Below are 15,782 nucleotides of genomic sequence, written 5' to 3'. Positions count from 1 at the left end.
TAAAAATCCGTACAAGGATATTGGCAATTTTGAAACGGAAGAGGAAACGAATCTACTGGGTTCAATCATCAGTTGAGTTTCTGGATAAGATGCTAAGAGGTTGAAAGATACTGAAGATCTCAACATCACATCTAAAACCCTCTCAACGAAAGGAGAAGCGAGAATTAAGCGCTCATTAAATTAACCTAACGAACCTAATGCCATAATTAATTCGAGAGAAACGTCTTGAAACTTCTTACGATCGTATAATTCCCTTTCGAACGTCAATTCAAACTATGTTAAACGCATTCTGAGGGTTTAGAGTCAAGAACTGGTCTACTTTTTTTTATCCATTTTATACTGATTAAAAACAATTTACTTGAAAAAAAAAATAAATAAATAGATTGCAACTCTGGAGATAAATAATTACTTGGTTGATTCTATTTTTCATTTAACGAATTAAAGCCCAAACAAAAATAGTAATTGATTTTAGTCCACGGTAATTGATGAACATCCTTCAAATTATTACGGTTATTATCATAATTTCTCGACTGAATCAAATGATTATTTTTTTACGTAGCTTGAAATTCATTTTTTTGATCTCAGAATAACTACATACCATACCCTTCTATTATTTTATTTTGAATTTTTTTTTTTTATAGAAATTCCTCAAGGGCAATAATTACCAATGCTCACGCACACGATGGTAGTCCAGGAGCTGTGACTTATGAAAACCGGATCAACTGGTTTATCCCTTGCTGCAGAGACTTGAGTCAAGTAGATATACGTAGAAGTAGCAGCGACGAGATCATCATGTCGATAGTCGTTCTCGATTCCACGTTATCACCCTGCACGAATGATCATGATAAAAGAGAGCCGAGGCCACCGAGTTGAAGAAAAGGTCCGCGACCCGATGTTCGCCTTTGGAAGCTCGCCAAGATAACCAATCTTGATATCAGTATGATATTATCCCACCAATAATACGCTGGGTACACATCACAATTCTCGCCAGCTCATGTGTCACATTTCAGTCTTTTGACTATTTTCCATTACATAACAAACAATGTGTGTACATAGATTTGATGAAATTATCATTGAAATAATATTTTTCAAAGATCAGATATTACTTTTAGCATTGAAGAAATTGCTTATCCAATTTTTATTCAGTTATTTAAAAATAATAACACAAATATGATCATCACTTTTTTTTCTTCGTTTTGATATCAGATAAATGACATAAAATCAAATATTCCAACTAAAAAAAATTCTATTTGACTGTTCGATTCCCACAAAACAAAGGTACGAAGAGTAAAAGAATAAGAAGACTTGAGATATCACGCAATATTATCGTCCCATAAATTGTCAAGTGTCAGAAATAACTGACATGTCCACAGGAGACGACACGAAGAGACCAAAATAAAAGTGAAAAAAATAAATAAATAAATTCATGAATAATTGAAATTATCCATCATAAGTCGAGAGGGCATTGGAATAGATCGGAAGGGTTAAGTTAGCAAGTGGGTCGAGCCACGTATACTGTCTATCACATGGTATTGTCATGAGGGGAAGGGCGTTTAGTTGAGAAACCTATGACAAGAAGACTATAGACGACAATCTAGTGGCAACCGTGTTGTCAGTAAGTATTTTAGTACAGCATTTATTTTACAATCCTATCATAGATTTAGTGACTATTTTGCCATGCCACGCGAGACTTAACACTGGTTATTAGCAACTACAGAAGAAACATTACAATAATCACGATTTTAAATTTTTTCAAAAGATAACGATAACAAACCATATGCTATTCTTCCACGACCAAATGATTCTTTTATGCTCAATTCTATACTTGATCTATACCTCGATAGCTTATCTAGAACATTTTGCAAGACTAAAATAAATAATAAAAAATTATTACCACAGTAGTATTTAAATAATTTAAGTAAATAATGATATATTTAAAGCTATTTTCATTTTAAAATTGCTACATTACCATACCTTTTCCTCTGTTTCAATGTATATTTTTACATTTGTTTCACAAGGATCTAATAAAAAATTTACCATTAACTTTTCAAATAGCTTTTTTTCTAAAGCAAATAGAAAATAATTTTCTATTTTACAGTACTCGATAAAATAGAATATTTCCTTTTTTTTTTTTTAAATATTTTTAATTATTATTCTTGACGTTTCAATTAAAAAAATGTCCCGATGTAGGGAAAAAAAAAATTTTAAGAGAAAAAAAATGCATTCTTAAAATAAAAATTTGGAAGTTATATTTGGAACAGTTTTAATCTTGGAATGTCGATTGAAGGGATGTTTTTCACCCTTTTAGAGACTGTGCTTCGCAGGAAGAGCGTCAGGGAGAATGTAAAGAACGCCGTCAGCAAAAGGGAGAAAAAGTAGAAGTGCAAAGACCACATCCACGTAAGCGTAACTATACGCGGATAGGGAGGAAAACGAGTAGGTGGTTGCATTATTTATTGGAGTACACGTGTCTCACCCTGCTTGGCGAAGTGCACAGCGTGGTTACGTTTTAGAATCGCCGCATTTTATTCTTTTTTTTTGTTGTTACTATGAATATACTTTTCAGCCTTTTTTCCTCACTGTTTTTAACACAATTAAAATAATAGAAAGATATATATATGGATATGAACGTATATTTGGTAAAACACTTGTTAGCATTTTTTTCACACTCATTACGTACGAATGTTAATAATCAAAGCAAAACTTAACTACAAGGTAGTATGTAGTACTATAAGTTTCCTGTACTTTTCATCAAATAAAGTTTAGTATTGAAATTTTTTCAAAAGCAACTTCCATTGAAGGAATTAAATATTTAAACATTTCCTAACTTTTTCATCTCATTTTTATTTTAAAATCTAATTACTTTTTTTTAAAATCAAGTGATAAATCATTTAAATACGTTAATGAATTTAAAAATAATTTTTTCAGATAAAATTAATTGATCAGTAGGGTATCTATAAAAATAATCATAAAATTAAAAGTAACAAAAAAAAACTTCTATTGACACTAGACAATTGAATTAGTAAAAAAAGTATTCAATTATTAAATTAATATTTTAAAATGACAAATGATTTTTTTTTCTTTGTTTTATAAAAACCATCAATCAAAATTATTGATAATTAGATAACTAAAAATAGACAGAGAAATGTATTTGAAATGAGAAAAATGCGAAAAAAGTTGGCATATAATGATATTAATATTGTATTGAAATTTCAATCAAAGAAATAATTAATTAAAGATTATATAAAATTTATTAACTAAAATATGATTTAAAGTGAAAAGTTGCGAAAAATTTGAATGTATCGAACGGACTATTTAATTTATTTCACGAATGATTGATGGTTGAAATTTGAAATGGAAAAATAATAGATGAATGAACGATTTTTTTTTAAAACATATTTGAAAAGGAGAAATGTACGATTATCCATGTAGTGAACGTTAATAATTCAAATATCCCATTCTGTTTCAATCCGTCGGTTGGCGATCTCGTATACTAATGCACAGCGTTGCGGTAATATTCGATTATGTTACCACGGAATTACGGAAATTCCTATCAACGGTTTCATGGCCTCTCGAGTTCTCGTGTTGTTTCCACCCCTCTAGCGTGCTTTGTTAGTGTTCGAAAACGCCCTAGAGGTTGTACCTCGCGAACGTATTTGGCCGCGAATCAGTTGGAATTTCATCTAAAGGTTCAAATCCAAGTATTTAAACACAAGAGAGAAAATGAGATGGATAGAAAACGAACGAGAAACTAATGGTTAGTCTATGAGAGTTATATACTGAATATATTCCAGCTTTTACTTTGAGTTTAACTAACCAAATCGACTTTATGCACCCTAACCCTCGAATAGTGAGGCGTCCCGTCGGCTTTCAAGTGTCTATTCTCTCTCTGATCTATCGAATGTCGTTTAATTCGCCTGCAACGTCAATTTCTCTTCGCGTCAATGCCGAGTGGTCGTCGAGCCGCGGGATATGGACTCGAATATCATGAGAGCAATTGCTTTGCTCCGACAAACGTCAAAGGGTCGAAAACTGATTGAAAATTAATACTCTCTACTTTTTTAACTACCAACTAAAATCCTAAAGTCAATATCAAAGCAAACATCACTATTTTATTCTTCATTTTGACTATTTTTTTTTTAAACAAATATTTACACATCACAAATGATATCGCTTTCTCACACTAAAATTCATTTTAAATATTTCACAAAATTAATATCGATATCAACAGAACAATAAATCAATAGCATCAAAGAAATGAACAGCAAATTAGATATATTTTTAATTAAAAAAAAAATTATTACAATTGTTGAGTATTTAAAACATCTATTCTAATTATCGTTGGAAGAAAGAATATTTTTTTTTTACTGTAAATCCGAAATTGTCATTGTAATTGCGTTTCCAATTTCAAAGATTTACCTCAAATTTCTAAATACGTAGATTTAGAAATATTCTTCTTCCATCTGGGACAGCTGTCTTTCTTCTTCATAGACACAAAACATACACAAAGACTCACTTTGACCTGCGACCGCCAGATTTTTTGGTTCGTCTCAATTTTCAGGTTTACTTTTAAGGACTTTGTGTGAAAGAAATAGCGAAACGACTCTATTATAAGTAGGTATTTTCAACTTCAGTTTAGTTGAACAGTTCTATTCTTCTTAGCCAATTATCTGAGAAATTTCTACAACCGCACTAAACACAGTCTTTTATCAACAATAAGAAAGAAACCAACGTAATAATGAGAAATGAAAATACATCATACAGAAAAAATATGAAATTTCCGGTAAAATAATTAACAATCAGTTAAAAATGAATTTACATTACTATTGCTTGACAATTAATTGTTTAAATATTTATCTTGACATTCTGTGTTTACAAGATAAGCTACTGATATGCTGAGGGATTATATTATATAGATACATAGTACATATACTCTTACGATAACCGATTTTATTTATTCAAGGACTCTTCTCGTTAGATTTAACAATGAGTAATCGTATTAAATTTATATCCAATAAATATACAGCTTCATAAATCTCGCAAGCTTAAATCCGCCAAGCTTATCTAATAAATAAAATTGGACTAGTGAAATTAAAACAAAAAGACAATTGTAACAAAGATCAATGTGGATGACTTTAACGCCTTCTAACGAAAAATGGATCTAACATTTAAATGAATTCATTCCATCTTATTAAACTAATTTATATACACTGAATTATTGATATATCTGCTTCAATATTTTACATTGACATTCGAATCTTTTTTGTTAAAATCTAATCCATCGAGTCACTATTATTCCACGTGAAAAATCCTCCTTTATTCAATTTCAAATATTACTCCTAACATTTCTATACACTTATTGATGATTTATTTGAGAGTTTTGAACTTTCAAGAAGAGTATAAAATTTTTCTTTGTTAATAAATAACTCAGCAAAAGAAATTTTACATCAAAGGCTAAAAAGTTAAATTAAGAAAAAACGTGTGTATACTTCTGACAGTAATATTAATGACTATTTTAAAAAAGTAAATATTCATTATTTCGCTGTAAATATTCTTTGATAAACTTATGAATAATCTAAATTCAATTAATGTGAAATTAAAAATGTAATGTGTATAATGACTATAAACAGCAAGATAATACTGCAGCAGTACTTCTCATCTTTACTTTGAAAAATAACAGAATAATTCAAATGATAACTTTGATATTTTTTTTTTTTTTTTTTTAAAAAGAAAATATTTTACTATGATGAAAAAAAAAAAAAAATAAACGAGAAAGAAAATAATTATTTCTGATATTTGTACTGTAAAAGAAATTTTTCCTTTTAAATAAATATTTTTATGAATAATTATAAAAAAATTATATTTAATGATTTTTTTTCGAATAAAATTGTATGTATTTGTAGAAACGCAAAACTACTTTGAGCATTGATAATTTATGAATAGTGTTGAAGTGTTAATAAAGGAAATAACTCTCGAGGTGTTAACTTTATAAAAGAAATAGACTCATTGTATTATTTTTGACGACTGCTGTAATTTATCTGCTGACAAGTCAGTGGATTAACGAAATTATCCAGAACAAGACATTGACCTTCTTGTAGATACTTATCGAATCACGCGTAATCGTCCCCATGCTACGATGGAATAAAGCAAATGACCTCAAAAAAAAACCTGTTTCAATTCAAGATTGTCACGTGTATCTCATCTAAAAGTCTTTCCGCTATGAATTATACGAAATATTGTTCGCTGACAAAAGATTTCTAACGCAGAGTTTACTAAAGAATAAGAAGAGAAAAAGGTAAAAAGGTTAAAAGACACAAATTGCTTAACACACCGCACATTTTAGCTGATAAGAAAACTGCACCGAGGACACGAACGTGCCATTCTTGCTGCGCATACCTATCCCTTGTTAGCACACATTAATATTACTACTGTGATAAAATGCAAGATTTTATGCTTTGACTTTTTGATATTTTCACTCGACTATATCTTTTCGGCATGTTAGTAATTATTATTATTCATCTATTGGTTGAATTCGAGGAATTTCTACCTTCAGTGGCTACTTATTGACATTAAACATTGATTCTTTTAAATCAAGTTTCTCTTAAATATTAAAAATGTATGTGAATTTTCATAGAAATATTTATTTTAGTATTTTAATAATCTTATCAACATCTAGATTATGAATTCAATTTCATTTTTCATGATACAGGGGAATTTAATTTAAGCATAATTTTAAAAATTATATTACAAAAGACCCCCTACTGAGATTTATTAAAAGAATTAATTAAAAATTCTTCAATAAGGATTCTTTCGTTTTTACTGAAATTTTGGATGTTTTTATCATTGGAGTGTTTTAAAAATAAATTTCAAATAATTCTTTGAATGTTAAAAAAGATTTTTCCAACTACGAATATGAGCATTCATAACATAGATGATGGTTAATATTATTTAAAAAAGTGTTTTAGTGATGATTTTTTTAATATCAAAGACTATCTACTGAGTATAAAGAGGAAAGTTCCAAAATAATTTGAGAGGGGCGAGAATTTTCCGGAGCAGCTGGCAGTAACACCAGTCGAGATAGCAATCAGCTTGGCTAAAGCCCCGCTTACATCCCGTGAGATCATTAACCCGACAAGAGATTCTAATCACGCAACATTGCACATCGTTTTAGCATAAACCCGAATCCCTGGCGCGCAACGCCCCCGTCAACATTTCCCTCTCATTTCCTACAATCCACGAACAAAGAATTGTGGAAGATAGGATAGAAATAAAGCATACGAGGAGAAAAAAAAGGAGTAAAAGGATACCCGAAAAACCACTATCCGGAAATCCCTGAAATTTCAGAACATTCACTCTTTTACCGTACAGATCTCCAACATTCCGCTAAGAAAATCGTTCGGCAAGTCTCGACATGAAAAAGAAAAAAAAACAATTCACCGATCGATCAAACCTCCTCGTTTCAAGCTCGTACACGGAAAAAAACTCCCGAAGGAAGAAAGCAAAAGGCAAAAAAATTTTTATACATCTATATATATATATAGAGGGAAAGTAGAGTTTACTAACCTTCACACAATATCCGCGAATTCCCGGTTTTATGGCTAAATAATAAGACTCTTCCAGACGAACAAATGTTGGCACGAATCACATAATTCACATAACACTTCACTGGTAAACACACTATGAAGACATTCACGTTACGTAGAAGTTTGAATTTTTTATTCTCGTTAAAAGGACGCCGATAGCTGAATATCTAAATATTCAGTACTTAATCTGACGACTATAAAAGACAAGAGTGTGAGAAAAAATTATAGACGTGATAAACTCAAGAAGCTCTTGTGGTCAACTTGATTATTTATGACTCGACTGATGTCAAAGTCAGCTGTCAAAGCGAACTTTGTAATTGAACAAAAAATAAAAAATGATTTTCTCGATTTTGAGACACGAGCTTCAATAGCTTCACGTCAGACACTTTTCTTCAACATAACCACAGAGTATTGGCGTGCGCACAGAGCATGAGACAGTGTTGGTCAGCTTCCTTCACGTTACTAAGGATGTTATTTTCTTCTTACAAAATAACCCGTTTAAATGCTTTATTGTCGTTGTTTTGACTTTAACGCGCACTTTTTTCGCAACAATCCGTGTTAGTGGTTGTCGTTGATAATAATGGCGTCGATTGGTGGGATATAGGGAAACGAAAAACGTGCCGGCTAGAGCACAACACGATGCGTGCTTATCGCACAAGCATACATTCGACTCTGAAGCGTATGGAGACTCTGGTCTTACCACTATGGGGCGAGGATGCCGCTGGAGGGAGCAAGCAACTCCACTAACTATAGTGGGGAAAGCATGATAAAGAGAACCTCTACTACTGTGCTGCTCCGACAGAGATGGAATTATTCGAACCGGCAGATCAATTTTTGGCCAATATTTATTGAACAATAATATTTTCTTTTTCATACCAGTAATGCATAAGCTTTTATTTGGTCAGTGGGAAAAAAATTTAAACAATTCATTTGAAAAATATAATGACAGAGACAAGAAAATTAACTTGGAGAATTGAGTAAATGAAACAGTAGAGGGGGCAATAGTAGTATGGCGGGGAAAGCAAGAGAGGAGAGAGACGTCGCTCGATCGCTGCCGCAAAATGCTTCGGGCGTTCCCGGAAACATTCGGACAAGTCGGCAGGTATATTAGGGAAAGTGGGGAAATCCAAAGTAGGCACGTGCGATGTGGTAGAGCTGCTGCTATCTAACGGCTACATTGTGAAAGCACGGCAACAACTCCTGTTCAATTTACGTTCGTCTACGTAGTCGATGAATGGTATTGGATTGGAACACAAGAGCACGAGGGACGACGGATGCAATAGAAGAAAAAAAGGGTTGGGGGAGAAACAATTTTTATGCAAATAGCAAGTAATTTTTTTTTTTTTCAACAAGATGTGCACGAATAAAAATGTACAGCAGTATAAAATGAGAGATCAAAATACAGATGAATGAAATTACGATAGAAAACAGGGTAGTAGGAAAGATATAATAAAATATAAAAAATTGATATGAAAGAAAAGTAAAACCGTTGGAAATGGTTTCTCACGTGTGATCCGAATGAAGGTTATTTGCAAAGATGCAACGGGTGGAAAAAAGCGATCAAGCGAAACCACCAAGAAATGCTTGGTCGAGTGAAAAAGACAAAAAATAAAAATATAAGATAGAAAAAAAAATATGAGATGCAGGAAAAAAAGTAAATGAAAATGCAGATTAATCCTTTTCATACATAATATAAAAGTCGATATTGCTATGTTCAAAAATATCCTAACAACTCTAAGCTCTCATAACAAGTCAACTAATCATCCTCGAAACTTTCATAAGTACCTTTTGAAGAAGCTAAGAGTATATGATCCCTCAAGTGAATACATTATTTTTTTTATTTCATAACCTAATACATTTTCTAAGTGAATATAAAATATACTTTTCTCTTTTTTCCTGGTAAATCTGGTAATTAATATAAATAAATTTTAAAAAGCTCTCTTTCTTTAAAAACCTTTAATACGAATGAAAGTTTTTTTTTCTTAATGTCTACAGAATTATATTTAGAATAATTACTTTTAATTTCATACTAAATTTCAAGTTATTTTGTCAAGCAGTTTTAAAATTAACAGTCTATGACAGACAGACAGACTGGCATAAAAATGAATGCAGTCATCTTTATGAATACTTGAGACCACTAATAATAAATTTTTTTTAAATAAAAAAATCCCATATTTTATATATATAAAAATATATACATATAAAATATACTCCATCGTAAAACGGTTTATTATAGATTTTAAAATAAAATAAAACCAATAAATAATAATGAAGAAAAATAGAGAAATGATTTTCAACCTATACTATAAGAGAACATGCAGGAAAGTCATTAAACTGTGGTTTACTATTCAATTGGTCGTGCAATCACCGCTGAATCTTAAATTCAGAATCTCGCGACGATAATTGAAGCGTAGGGAAAAAAGTCGAAGGAACAAGGTAGAGTATGAGAAAGAAAGAAGATGAGGTGAACACTCGCAGTGTAAATAGAAGCAACGAATCAGACTGCGCCTCATTAAAGGCGACGAGCGTCGCGCCTGATGCGTCTCTCCTTCAGGCGTAACACCCACTCTCTATCCTCTTCTATATACCCGTGAAACTGTCACCCTAAGACCAAAAAATACCGCCAAGTGTTTTAGAGGCCCGTATATCTATCAAGAAGACTTCGCACGGCCAAACTATAATTGGCAGAGTCAAGAACTTGCTTGCTATTTTCCCACCCCTACTAAATTTTTTTCTTTAGATGTTTTGCGACAAAAATAAGGTGAAATATGCAAAAAAAAACATTTAAAGAATGACCTCTTAAGAGTTCATATCATCATTTTAGAACAGTATTTTTGATCCAATAATAAATTGAAAGAAATAATTAAAAAAATAAATATATGCTAATTAATTAATCCGACAGAATCAATTATAATTAATAATATACCCATTTATCTATTAAATACATAAATTATTGTTATCAAATTATACTCAATTCCATTATAATAAAATTTACTTTAGTCGGATTGATTACCTGATGATAATGAAATAAACTCCTTATTGATATTAATAAATAAAACCAATCAATTATTATCATAATCTAATTACTGAATATTTTCTAACACAAAATGTGATAAAATTGATGTCATAAAAGACAATAAATAATGTCAAAAATTAATCCAGAAAAGTGATAAGTATTATATGCAATTAAGCAAGAATAATTACAGAAAATTATACATGCATTTTGATGAATGATTGTAATAAAAGGAAACACGTTCTTATGGACAATTTGAAGGCTACATTATGCAGCAGTGACGGTTTAATTATCTCGCATGATGCGCCTACAAAAATCGCCACTTACGGCCGGTTATTTTGCCTGTGCCGCAGTTATTACGCACATTAAACGCGTTCGCAAAGTGCTTCGACGCTTCTCTATACCCATGTTAAATTAAGTGCCTGCTATCTCTCTTCGCATCAAACCGAGTGCTTTACACTCTGTAACATCACACATATCCTCTACACTTTACTACGTGTATAGTTAGTATAGCTTTTGGAGGTACTCGTCCGCCTCTAAATACACCTCTTGCATCTTCAGATTTACCCTCGAGTATATTTTCAAAGAGTCAAAGAAGTAATTTTGCATAAAAAATCTCTTCTTTTATATTTTTTTATTCTCACTTGTTCTGCTTTTTTAATTTTTACATTTTTTTTTATTGAATCTACTGAATGACTTGGGTGGTAATAAGTAACTCTTGGTCTGGCTTTAATTCATTTTTTTTCTTCTTGACTCAAATATCCGAGGATTTTGCAGAACCATAGAAATAACGGTACCCGAGAGCAATCTAGGTAGCCGCGTTGGTAATATTTGCGTTTCCCTTGTTTGCGCGACGCTGACATCCCCCGCAGCATTTTAGAAGTCACAAGGTTTAAATATTTAAATTCCATTTTTTGAAAAATTGAGTGAGTTCGGTAAATGTATAAGAGGGATGAGAAAAATGTCTTTCGAACTGCGAAAATACGACGTTTTCAGCTTAAACTAGAGGAGGACATACGTGAATGAGAAAACCCAAGAAGACGAACAACGAAATTATGATAAGTGGCTCGGTAATCACGACTATACGTTCCCAGCGACCCGCTTTTATGCTGAAGAGTATGTAAAGTTGAAGAAAATGTATATAAAACTGACGTAACGAATGAATTTGAAGAAGCCAATTCATTTTTTCTTCAACAGTACAACTATTTTTGTCAAATTAACTATACTGAATACATGTATTATCTTGTCTATTGAGAATTAAACTCAATTAATTTTTAATCATTTTTAAAATTTTCACTGATGAAACATTTAATAAAACTCATTTGTTAATTCAGTTGTCAATATTCATTTGATGAATTAAAAATTAATGAAATTTATCATTGAATACATTTAATCGATTATTATCCATGCAATACTCATTGAACAAGAATTATGATATTCTTTATTAATAAATGAGAGATTAAAAATTTTTGGAGATTAACCAATTAAAAATTGATAAAATAATATTAAAAGTACTGTTATAAATGAGTAGTATATGACAAAATCAATTTGATTGCTTGTCATCAGTAAACTACGATATAGCATTTCAAAATGAAATGGCTAATGTTTATACGTAAACAAGAAATTCTCGAATTTCACAGTTTCTACAACACGATATCAAACAGAAATATGAGGGATCATCTGTACAAGCTAAATATACATATACAATAATCTAGTTCTATTTTCTCATGTCATTCTATCCTTCGTAGCCTCTTTCTATCCTTGTCATTTCTCACTCCACTCCATCAGTGCAATTCCTGCTCGCGAAACCAAATATTTCACGATATTACAGCCTAGTAGAAGTGAACGAACAGAGAACGGAACGATGGACGAGCATTGGCTGGACATGGAACGCCAACAATTCCATTTGGAAATCTTGCTAAAACTGAATCTGACATTTCGACCCTTTTTTCCTCTGACTTTTTAAATTGTGCATTCTTTTCAAGAAATCATGTCTATCATTTTTTTTTATGTTCAACAGGATTACTGAAAGCCGTTTATTCCAGTAATTCTTTTTATCAATCTGAATATGAACGAATTAATTTTTGTCTGATAAAAATGAACGGCAAATAAACAATTATAAATTTAAACTTGTCAATAAGTTTTTGTCCTTACTATTTTAACGATTTAACATTGAACCTGTAAAAATATTTTATTTAAATACCATTCGAATTGATGGATCAAAACTAAAAGTTAGGACATACTTACAATATATACTTTTTCTATTTTCAATAAATTAGTTATGTAAATTTAAAAATTATGATTAAATATTACTTACTAAAAGATGAAAAGTACTAGAAAATTCGAGCACATAAAATATACATCTTCGTGTCCATTAATTTTTAGACAAAATTGATGACATTGAAATTAACATTGACTGCTTCTGAAGTGGTCTTATTGTTTGACTTTTATTGTACTCTTGTGTCGTTTATACACAACCGCATACTTTCACTTTTGTTTTTATTTCGTACGTAAAACATGCGAAATGTTAGCATTTTCATTAGCTGGGGAATGTAAACATAGCAAGCGACAACATTGACCGATTAATCGATTTTTCGATATGTTTAGACATGAACTTGCGCTCTTAAATAAGAAAAGTTTCATCACAATTATGAACCTCATTTTATGCTACACTTCTCTATAATATAAATTCCTAATAACCGTAATATAAATAATTAATAATAACTTTTTGTATAAAATCATACTGAAATGGTTTACAAGTTTTCATTTACGTCTACCGGCAAAAAGTTGATTGATTTAGTTCGTATAAAATCGTATGTAATACAATATATCTCATGATAATTTTTATGTGAATTGTTTCTATATAAATTAAATATATGATTTGATATATAATTACACAATAACAATCGTTTTATACATAATAAAATGATATTAACAATACTAGCGTCTGAATTGTAAACATTAGCGTTCCACACCCCACGCCATGTTGTAAACTACGCCATCTCGCGGACGCTTCTGTGATTATCGATCAATTTGAATTTGTACACAAATCAAACTAATACTATTGTTATTCATGAATTGATAGCAATTAATTAAGTAATGCAACATTTAATTAAACATACGCATACATATTGATAATACAATATTTTTTTATGATTCAATAAACAGTAATATTTTGGATTGATATGATGAGTTTCCATTTGATTAATGAATAATCTAAATATATGAATAGTAATACTAAATATTAAAATTAATGTTTAATATACATACTCATATAAATAATGAGTTCAATGATTAAGAGAAAAAAAAACAATAATATTATATTTATTTATAAATAATAAATTACTTTATTATTTTTCATTAGGAAAACTCCGACATTAAAAATCAGTAGACATTTGATGGTATTTTAAAGAAAACGTTAATAACGATAGAATGTATTTTTTTAAACATTTAGAATCCTCAGAGTCTAATAATAAAAGTGATAATAATAGATGAAATCTAACGAGTGGATTTAAAATGCATTAAATCACTATAAATTCTATTGCCAAAGACTTGGAAAATGTATCCACTGGCAGGTTAGCAACGAAATAGTGTAAGGGTTCAATTTACCGTTCTCAATAGCACGGCATCGTAAATAGAGATCCACGAAATGGCTAATGGATCCGAATGACAAGGATTATTCGGATTTTCTCGAGCATCTCCTCTCGCTCAGTGAAGCACCGATCGACGTAACGGTCTTATATTTGTCCCTGGCGACTACTAGAATCTATGGAACAGAATGAAATACATGAGAATATTACTAATCCACCAGGTAAAATCATGATAGTGATGATGATGATGATGAAGACTCGTGTGAATTTGTCGGTAAGTGTGCCCGTTATTCACATGCTTCGTTAACCTGTTCAACGATCGATATATTTTATTTTCATTTACCCTAGATATACATACGAGAGTGTAAAAAAATTTTGCACGACAAGGTACGTCAAAGTAGAGAACGAGGACAGGAAGAGCAAGCAGGGATGCATGTGTGTCGATAGATATTACGATTATCCGGCTTTTTCCGCCTCTCCCACATTTTTATATCTTCTCTTTCATGTTCGTTTTATTTTAATTATCGGAAAGAGAACTACTCATGTATTTATGCATATCAAGGTAGATGTAAATTAGAATAAATGTATTGGTATATACAGATATGTGTATAAAAGAAAATTTTAGTATAACCGACAATGAATAAGGACGAAGTAATTAATTACACCAAAATCACTTAAGTAGTCACGTTATAATGACTTAGAACGTGCCGCACCCTTCAATGTCCTTAAGCAAATATTTTCTCACTCATCACACTGTAATTGAAATTTTATTATTATTATTGCTTCTTTTATAATTATTTAACTTTTATTAAATTACATTTTAACAAAAAAAAATATTTAATTAACTCTCGAAACAAATTTTCATTTTTGCAAAAAGCATTAGAGCAATTATAATTTTTTAATATGTAGCTTATTTCAGTCGAATATGAAGGATAATATTTAATTTTTAAATTCGTCTTGAAACAATTTATTCGCCAACAAAACATCATTTATCTAGTTGAAAAATTTTTTTTATCAGCTCTCTGTATCTTACACGTCACGCTTAATAGTCGTAACATCTGCATATAATTGCTACAATGAGATAACTTCTTTTTTTTTTGGATTTTACTCAGCTATAGACATACATTTACATGATTTTTATGGTTTTATTTATATGATCTTCAGTCATTTCATGTTTTATTTCATTTTTTGTTTTTTTTTAGGGTTTACACACCACCTGGATGTTTATGTGACGAAGTAGCAGCACGTAGGAACCGTTTGAATACGTAATCCCGACTGAAAAACAGCATCCCTGCAATGTTAAAAGAAGAGCTCCAAGGTCTGTCCAGTAGGAATAATAAAAATTACGCGCGAGGCAAGAATGAAAAGTGTTGAGTTATTCTGATGATGAAACGAACAGAAATTTCTTATTCCCAAGCTCATTTTTTGCAATGTAAAATACAAATGAATATTTTAATTGACATCAAAAGAAGACAAGAACAAGTAAAAAAAAAAACACTAGATCGTAGAAATAATTTTTTTTTTAATTCCCCAAGCAAGAACGAAAATTGCATAACGGAGTCGAGTACTATCAATAATTCGTTAATTGCAGAGAGA

At 30.7% G+C, this 15,782-nt stretch overlaps 1 protein-coding gene across 4 annotated transcripts in view; it reads right to left on the bottom strand.

The window, feature by feature from the left end:
* The window catches only part of LOC118071579 (uncharacterized), a 117,606-nt gene extending 104,043 nt beyond the window's left edge, over positions 1–13,563 (bottom strand). For 2 of the 4 annotated variants that reach the window (XM_035090772.1, XM_035090773.1), the window contains exon 1: positions 7,564–8,307. The gene's annotated coding sequence lies outside the window, so the exon portion shown is untranslated. Of the gene's footprint in view, positions 1–7,563; positions 8,308–12,913 lie in introns of those variants that run through there. The other 2 variants (XM_035090771.1, XM_035090770.1) reach the window with 2 other exon arrangements.
* Positions 13,564–15,782: the final 2,219 nt, after the last annotated feature.

The sequence above is a fragment of the Chelonus insularis genome, unplaced genomic scaffold (assembly GCF_013357705.1).
Source record: "Chelonus insularis isolate UGA/USDA-ARS -01 unplaced genomic scaffold, ASM1335770v1 contig_88_pilon, whole genome shotgun sequence".
NCBI lineage: Eukaryota > Metazoa > Arthropoda > Insecta > Hymenoptera > Braconidae > Chelonus > Chelonus insularis.
Note: the sequence above shows the minus strand (reverse complement) of the source record. Positions and strands in the feature narration are given on the sequence as shown.